Genomic DNA, 9,882 nt, shown 5'->3' on the forward strand with positions numbered 1-9,882 from the left:
CCTTTAATGAAAGTTGTTTGACATTGAGCTAACAACTTCTCCATGACTGGAACAGCCCTGACAGTTAAAGTTTTGGTGAAGATCTTAAAAAGAACTTGTAGCAGGCAAATAAGTCTGAATTTTTGTATTCTATCAGCCTCCACCCCTTTTGGAATCAAAGTAATGATGCCATAATTGATTCTGGCCAGGTCAATCTTAACTCCGTGGAAGTTGTAGGACGTAATGTGACCTCACAGTCACATTGTGCACCGTTTCGCGTTTTTGGGCTGCGTTTGGTTACAAGCTGTTTCCCGCATACGCATACGGTTATCACGTCCGCTTCATGGTGACCATCCCAAAACGATCAACATTGCACCTAAGGTGTTACCTAAGGTATTCGACATAATAGCATTTCAGGCAAAGCAACATAAATATAGTTTTAGCGGTGGATTAGGTTGTTGCACCACGAGTCCATGAACAACTGATCGTGATGCAACATAAGTTCATCAACCGAGGGGCTAGTACATACCTCCTTGTCATACCTAGCTACCACAAAAAATATACAGATTTAGCATTAGTTTTCATCAAACCTAGCTACTTCCAAAATATACATCATTGTCATCGACACCACAACGAGCACCACAAAGAACCCACTACTCGGGCTCCTTAAGGGTAGTACTTCTTCAGGAAGACAGTAAACCAGGAGAATCTGCACTTAGCTCATCGCAAGGTACCTGGTGGCCCGTGACTTGTGCTCCATGAGGTGGGTAAAAGCACGATGTATCGCAGGGGGAGAGATGGGTGCTTGTAGAACACGCCTGATCATCTTCATCTGGGCATAGTTCGCGATGGGCTGGTTGATGAGATCACCGTCCCTCGGGTGAGTCCGCAAACAAGAAGATAGTTAGTTCTTGTCATACCTTATGATTGACTGCATGACTGAAAAATTAGGTGCATTGATCGAACCTTGATGTGGGCAAAGTAGGCATCATCGTCCATCATAATTAATGTGGTCTCTTCCACCCATCGCACACCCTTAAGACATTTGACCATGCTCACATGAACCAAACGTGCTCTCCAGTGCCTACGATGGTTGTAGATCTGCTTCGGTGCAACTACATGGCCACAGTATGTGAGAACAGACTCTCCAACATCCTTCAAGTACTTCGTCTTGAATCCAAGGTCCACCCAACCCCTTTCTTGGTGATGTCACACACCATGTTTGGAAGGAACGTGGATAGAGCCGGTGGCCATGTCATGGTGTTCTTCTTCGTCAGCGGGTAGCACTTGTCAGGCAGCGGCAACAGAGTGGCACCGCCGCCTCCGCCTGTAGCACTGCCATCCTAGACAGATCTGGCGAGTTTTCCATCTCCTACAGCACAAATAAAAGCGAAAACACCAGAGCACAGATTAAAAAGCTCTTAGAACATATCATGCATCAAACACCTACCAAGCATGCATATTTACGAGTTGTTACAAACATAACATGCATCAAACACCTGACAGGCAAGCATACTAACAAGGTCTTACAACATAGCTCGTATCAAACACCTTGCATACAAGAACAATAACAAGCACTTACAACATAACACACATCAAACACCTTGCTGGCGAGAAAACTATTAACAATCTTGTTTGCCTGTTGGCATGTATATAAGTCCAAAGCTGGTACAAAGAGACCACATACACGTTGTAGAAGCAATTGTCGTACCAACTATTGCACTTATATGTGGCCTAGTCAGCAATGAAGATCACACTTCGCAACGAACACATGCAGAAGGCATTGATCTATCACTACTAGACGCTTCATGAACAAACTACAGATCTACCATGAACTAACAACCTCCAGATCTAATCAGGGAAAACAAATCTAAGCTAGCGTTCTATGTTACTCACGTCGATCTGACAGTCCGAGGAGGCGGAGGAAATGGACATGCCGGCAAGGAAGAGGAGGATGACTTGCTGCGACGTGGCTACACCGAACAGAGAAGATGGAGTCGCTTACCTGCTTCTCGGTGAGCAGATGCCCTGGACGGAGAGCTTGAAAGGTGGAAATGGTGGCGGGGGATTTTCCGGTGAGGCGCGGCAGTGTAAATAGGGGCGGAGATCGAGATCCCGCCAGCCGCTGCTGCTTGCTCTCGGGCCGTTCGTGCGCGAGGGCAGCTACCTACGGTGGCGGCCACGCCTGGCTGTCGAAGACGGTGGGCGGGGATGGCGCGGCCCATCGATTTCCCTTCGCGTGGGGGGGGGGGGGGGTACTTTTGGGTGGCGCATGTGGAGTCATGGCGGCGGGTGGTGGCGCTCGCGGGCGCGCGGCATCGAGGCGTAGAGGAGGCAGAGGCGGCGTGCGCGGCGGTGTGCCGGCTGCAGTGCGGTCCTAACGCAGACGCCTTCCTCCGATCCATCCTTGCGTGGGACGATATGGGGCCATCCTTTGTGCTTGATCTAGGCTTGAAGGGGTTGGCCCGCTCCTTCCGTTCGCCGGAAGCCGGCCGGCAGTGAGGGGGATGCTAGTCCGGTCGAATAAAGGTGGTTGTCCTAGGGTTTCAATTCGCATTAAGATGATGATCCGCTGGTTGCGCGTCTTCACGATGGCTGGATTGTCGTGTTCCTAAAGGCTCCGCCGGCGAACTCCAAAAGGTCGACATGGTTGGAGATTGCCGGATTGGGTGGGATTCGGTCGTGCGCACCCGTGTTTTTGTCTGGCCGTTTGGTTTTAGAGGGAGCGCTTCAAAGCTTTGCTTGCCGTTAATATTATGGAGCATGTTTTCGTGTTGTGGTGCTGGCGGAGAATGACATGGAAGTCGAGATCTCAGGACTAGCTATGGTGGTTCGAGTCTGAGTGGTGATGAGGAATTGGCTTGGTGATTCGTGACTTGAAGCAGCGGTATGCAAGTGGGGGCGACTATACAAGAAAAGTTCAAAGTCTTACCTCTTAGGGTGAAAATTCAAGGTTTGACCTTAATTGGTTGTGCCTGAAAATGTGTTAAAAACATTATTTTAAGAGTGAAGATTTTCTTCATGGTGAAAACCTAAGATCTATGATTGGGCAATGAAGGTGCTTGTGCACTGTTTCTTTCTTGAAAGCGTCGCTTTTAGAAAAGATGAATTTCTAGTTCTATCTTGGTCGTGTTAGCGTCGTTGTTTCAAGGAATAGGTTGGAACTTTTTTTTTGTAATTTTTCTTTCTTTTTCGAGTTGTGTGCATAGTAATGCTGCTAGGATAATGCGTTGTTAGAGGCTGGGTGTAATTGGTATCTCTGCGATCTTAATATATACTTTTGTCGAAAAAATAGGGACCGTGATTCGGCAAGAGGTGAGCGAATTTCTCACAGGATTCCCTTGTACATGCGCAAGCTCCCGCCATCTCTCGCTCGCACGAGCTTAGGGCAAACTTTCCCCGCGAGCACGAGAAGAGTTTGACTCGCTAGGAACATCCGAATCGAGCTTACCTTCTCGTACAAACTCTACGGTGCTTTAAGCATGGAGATCCAAACTACCGATTCTTGCATGAACGGCACCGGGAAACCACTTCATGAGCAACCAAACTGACCCACCTATGCTGGGCATGTAGGCTGGGAGCCGGTGAATTAGCACGCAACTGCAAAAGCCCTGTCGAGCAGCTCCATCGAGATTTCTGAAGCTGAATTCGCAGTGTACAGCGGAGTTTTATGTGGCTTGAAGGGAAGGCTCCATTGCCGCGGCTGGGCGGTGGCCATCGACTCCCATGCCTGCTGCAACAACCCATTACGAGTCTTGCAACGCAAGCAATGAAGCAATCCGTCTAGCTAGTGAGAAAGATGGGTTTTGACATTTCAGACCACCTTCAGCAAGAGACTACCAAAAGAATACCCTTCGCATTCTCACCGGCGACGGTAGGATTATTTCTACTCCTATAATATGAAGTCTCGCTGTGCATGATAAGACTAGTGACTACCTACCGTGCAGTGAGATCCGGAATACGCGTGTGACATACTGACCAGACATCCTCCTCCTGTAATGTAACATCTACGACTCTCAACCTACGGATCGACTAGAAAAATTCAGGCCACGGAAGAATCCCTATGATTGGGCAGGTGATGAGCATAAACACTTGCCCCAGTCACCGCGACCTTGGACCCTGCAGATCATAGTTCGCACTTCGTAGCCAGATCAATTTTAAATTCCTGTACTGCCTGCTAATCCAATCCAAGCACATGTGGCGGTGTAACCCTCTGCCCCTGCGATACTGTATTCAGATGGATGGTGAGCTGGAGCCCATGGCGCCAATGGAGAAGCACCATGTGCCGCCGCAGCGGCAGAATAATCTCCGCCTGGGCATGTGGCTTTGCTTCCCCGTCTGTCCATCCGTCCATGAGCATTGAGCAGTAGTCGCGGACAAATTTGAAGCCTGTGGAGGTAGTCGCTTTTGGGAACTTGCTGCCAATCAATACAGGGTCGTCTCCGATCGGGCAATGCTTCAGCTATGCGCGACGTGCAACGGCCGACGTCCTGTGTCTATGTGTGTGATCCGCGCAGCGTGAGCCGCGAGAACGACAGAAGAGATGGGACATGCGTGTCTCCTGCTCTGATCGAGCGTTGGACAAACTACACGATTTTGAGGGAATCGGAAGACGGAGAAACCGAGATGTGGTTGTATGGTTAGAAGGACAGCGGTACCTTCAATTTATCATGGATATAACCTTAGTTTTGATGTTTTGTTGTCTTATAAAAAGACGGAATATGATCGGCCTCTCAGCTTAGTGCTCATAAAGATTTCACATGCGTGCATGCATTCATAGGATGATGCATATACTACCTCTGTCCATAAATAGATGTCAAAAGTTTGTCTAAATTTGAATGAATCTAGTCACGATTTAGTGTATAGATACATCCGAATTTGAATAAATCTTTGGCATCTATTTATGGACGGAGGGAGTACTTTTTTTATGAACGTTTATACTGTATTTCACAAAAAATAAAAATCGGTAAACCCTCGTCAGCGCCGATTTGCTTGGCCTGGGGAGTTGGATGGTGCCACATGATAATGACTTAGGTCGGCCCTTTCGTTATCAATCGAACACAGACGAACATTCAGCATCGTGTTTCGACTTCTTCTGCCTCTCCCTCTCTATCACCATGCTCCGACCGGGCCGACAGATGATTCTGCTCGCGTGTTGCGCTCTAGGTGGCTTCCTGATTTTTCGAGGGACATCAAATCCATCGTCGCGAATTAATCTAGACTAGATATTTCTTTGGGCCAATGGTGCACGTCGGTCGCTTTCGTTATGATCCGAGCCGTATGTGGAATTGTGGATGCTATCTCAGCAGGCTCCCCTCGAGGATAACCATAGTGTATAATTAGGGGATCAGATGCTAGTGTGGAAAGTTCATCGAGCACACATCCTCGGTGATCCAACATGATCTCTGCCTCTGCATCTGCCTTGCATGTAATTGGCCTGGTTTTGTGGTACAACAGGTGCCAAATACACATGCAACAAAACATGCTTCCATGTAATTGGACGCCAATCTGTCAAGTTCAACAACGTAGGATTTGGGTGTCCACTGTCCAAGGTCAAACTGCACTAATATATGATCCCTAAACTTCACATCAACTTGTTAACTCATGGAGTCAACTAGTCTAAAGAAGGATATATATCCAATTATAACGATATATCACATCCTGCCATCCTAATCCTAAGTAAAGAGATGAGACATAATCAGCTACGAGCCAATATTGATCTTGTTGCTAGCCTATTTTGTAAGGATTCAGCATGTGACAACTTTACTAGTAACTATATTGGGCGACGACAAAAAAGTATCGAAACATGTATATGTGGAGTATAGTTTTAATGATCTTGTCGAGACAATGTCGACAGTTAAGGTGTATAAGAAATCAACTCAAAAGTTGGAAGATAAAACCTGTTCATGTGTCAAACTTACAAAGATTCTAGATAACTTCATTGGATCTTTTACTTTACTAGTCATGCATGATAAATCAGTAAATCATGGCTCTGGAATGCTACAACCCTATACCATCTGTGTTATTTTTGTTCTATTTTTTAATTAATATGTTAGTTAATACTACCTCAATTTCAATGAAAAAGGCTTATATTTTCTAAAAATTCAAACTATATTACATTTTTTTCTAAAAAATAGTTAAATTTTATTTAGCTTGACTTTTTTAAAAATAAATAAGCCTTATAGAGTACTACGTCCGTTCGGGATTATAAGGCCGGCATGTATATCTAGGTCATCAATTTGACCCAACATAATATGAATTGTACAAAACCAAATTGTATTATTAAAAAGTAGAACATCTAAATTTTCTAATGATATTTTTTTAAAAAAAATTCCTGTATTTCGTTGGTTAAATTTACGATATAGGGATACGCGTCGGCCTTATAATCCTGAACCTAGGGAGTATAACAGAGGGAGGTTGACGTGTGCACAGTTAGTGTAGTTTTATTTTTTTCAAATGGTATTAGTGTAGTTTATCGGTACCATGCACCACCGAAACGGATGGAGGGTGACCCTTTCTTATAAGAGCATCTCTAGCAGATACGGCAAACCCTAAACCCCAAATCCACGTATCCAGGACACCTCAACACGGATTTGGGTACGAAAAACATGAGCGCAGTTCAGATACGGCATATAAAACTGTAAATTTAAATAAAAATGCGCGCAAGATGAAAGATCAATTTGTTCGGACAGTTCATGCGTACATTGATCCTAAATTTAACTACATTACATCAAAAGGAACTCGAATTTCCTAAATTCGAGTTGAAATCCACCACCACGGGTCTACATTACAGCAAAATCGGCTCCGGGATACTCACCGGAGCCCTGTACCGTGGCGGCGCGTCAGAGCGGCCTCACTCCGTGTCGCTGCCGAGGTCGACGAAGATGCAGCCCTGCTCCTCGTAGATGTTCTTCCATTCGTCGGCCTTGTCCGTGTTGCGCTCGCTGGAACGCTCGACGAGGCCGACCACGGTGGCGAGGTCGCGCTCCTCGACGAAGTTGCCGGGGGCGAACCCCATGTGTCCGAGCTGCGGGAGGAGGCGCTGCAGCTCCTCATCGTCGAGGAAATCGTCGGGGGCGAATTGTGGGAGGCGCGGCAGCTCCGGCTCCGCGTCGACCTCCATCTTCATCACCAACGCCGTCGACGGGCGCTGGCGGGAGCTCGACCCCATCGACGAAAACGACGCGGAAGGGGAGGAGGCGCGGCCGCGGCGGTAGCGCTCTGACTCGCGCTTGGCGATGGCGGGCGGCGTGGCGACGCCGTAGTTGCGGTAGCGGTAGCTACCGTGGATGCGTGCCGCGTCGGAGCGGAGCTTCTCCGCCTCCGTCTTCTCGCCGACAGGCGGAGGGTGGAGCTCCCATCGTGCTCGGTGGAGCGTTCGCCACGTCATATCTGGCTGCCCCCACGCCCTGCCACCATCGTCGCCGGCGGGAGGTGGGGTCGCTCGATCTACACGCCGCCGCGTCGATTGCTCGCCGGAGGAACATCGATTTGACGTCGGCGGGAGGCGGAGAGGCAGAGGAACGGGGGTTTGGCCCACATCCGCCTCGCCGACCGATATATATATGCAGATTTTTTGGCGATTTGGGCTGCGGCCTGGATCCTTTTTCCAGGCTAGACCCGATGCGGGGTCTTATCTAGCCCAAAAAAACGGCTGAAACATCCATATCGGCCGCCGTCGCATTTCTAGACCGATACGGGGATCTACTAGAGATGCTCTAAGACTTTGGCAGTTTGTTGGACGTTGGGGCTCGATGTGCATGTCGGCGCGAGGCGCTCATACTGTCGCCGAGCGCGCTGCCGCTATTAGCGGCGGGCATTACGGACCGGCGCCAGTTAACCCAAGCACCCCATCATATACAGGCCAAGTTCCAGTGGTGGCCTAGGTGGTGGCGGCGCGGCTGTACAGCGCACAGGCTGCGGCATCGCGCTTTGCAGCGGCTGCAAGATTCCAAAACCAATCAAGATAGCTACCATCTATAGTGGTGTCCTGCTCGCTAAAGCTGCAGGGCTGGAACTCCGCCGTTCAGCGCATTCATCTTGACCAATGCACGATCAAGAGGAACCTATCCTGATCCTCCTGTGTTGTACAAGACCCTCTCCATATCATCATGAACACATCTACTTGTAGAGTGGAGTCCTATCTAGCAATAAGTTGTCCAACAAAAACAAGACCTAATTAAATTGTCCATCAAACTATGCATTAGTGCTCAAATTTTAGCTCCAACCACCTGAGATGGGAATAACAACATGTTCCCTATTGCCTTTGTTGTTGTACCTAAAGAGGACACATCAAATCGGTGTTGGTTCTTGACTCAACTGAAGTACAACTAGGTGTCATCGAGTCATTGACGACACATGATGTAATCTGGCATTTCTTATTTAAGTCAACTAGTTTTCGTTGATGACTCGATGGCAACTAAATGTTGTAATCCGTAACAAGATTATTAAATTTAATGTCACTTGCAGAATTTCTGTACAGGGCCTTCTTAAAGCAGTCAATCAAGTGTTTCCTCATGGTACTAAAATATATTGTTTAATGCACATATATGCAAATTTTTAAACAACTGGGTTTAGGGGAAGATCTTAAGCAATGTATGGATGCAGGCAACCAACTATGCTAAATGTAGATCACATTATGAGGTTTCCATGTAAACTTTGAAGGCAGAGAGTGAAGATGCTTGGAAGTGGCTAAGTCAAATCCGTACACAAACAGGGGTTAGACATGCATTTGACACCAACTGCAAAACTAACTTGGTTGTTAACAACCATAGTGAGGTATTTAATAGATACGTCATGGATCTAAGGAAGAAACCGGTAAGAACCATGCTTGAAGCTATACAAAACAAGTTAATGACTAGGAATCATGAGAGGATGGTTGTGGAGAAACTACTAGGTGGGATATCACTCCTCACATCACTGGGAAGCTTGAACTAGCAAAAAAGTACTCCAGAGCATGCACACCAAGGATAGTAGACACTAATTTATGGCAAGTGACAAATGTAAAATGTGCCGAACACATTTTGTGGATTGGTGGTCAGAACCTATGGTTGTAAGACATGAATTGTCACATGGCTGCCTTGCAATCATGCATCCAATGCTATTATCAAGGCCAAGAAAAAAACCTGAGACTATGTCAGCCATTTCGTCGAAAACTCAATGTATGTTGAAGCTTACAAGCCTATGATTTATCGAGTGCCTAGGCAACATGATTGGAGAAATACCAACACTAGTGTCACGGTACCTCCTTTCTTCAAGATCAAAAAGGCAAAACACAAGAGAATATCAGAAGAATGGTGAGATGACAAAGCCTAAAGATACTTCAAGAATGGAAACAATAACTTGCTCAAGTTCTAAACTTCAGGGCCATAAATACACAAGCTGCACAAAAAAGTTGAGGCTAGATTCACTTATTAGAAAGCACAAACATGTGATTAGTCCCTCGTCATATCCTGCATACTTTGTCCACTAATTAATTTACCATCACCTGCATTCTTTAGTGTCAATAACAAACCAGCAGTGGTGAAGTAATGTAGCAGCTGCTGCAACATAAGCTCCACATACAGGTGTTGCACCAACGACTGGAAGGAAAACTACTACAGCTCTAGGTGTTCCACTAACATATGCAAGAAATGCATTTGCTGCCCCAAAAACAACTTCAAAACCAGATGATGAAGTAGAATATAATAGAGGCTACAAGAGAACCGGGACATGGGGTTATTTCAACTGTGGTTATGTTGAAGGAGATGATGGTGCCTCATCTTGGTTTCATGTAATTATGTAGTTGTGTGATTCCAGAAGTTGCTGGATGTCTTGTGTAACATCCTAGGTTTTAGGAAAAACGTGGGGCAGGATTAGAAAAGGTTGTGCACTTCATCGCAAAACAAGTAAATTTTTAGCGCC

Source organism: Lolium perenne, chromosome 3, assembly GCF_019359855.2.
Source record: "Lolium perenne isolate Kyuss_39 chromosome 3, Kyuss_2.0, whole genome shotgun sequence".
Lineage (NCBI taxonomy): Eukaryota > Viridiplantae > Streptophyta > Magnoliopsida > Poales > Poaceae > Lolium > Lolium perenne.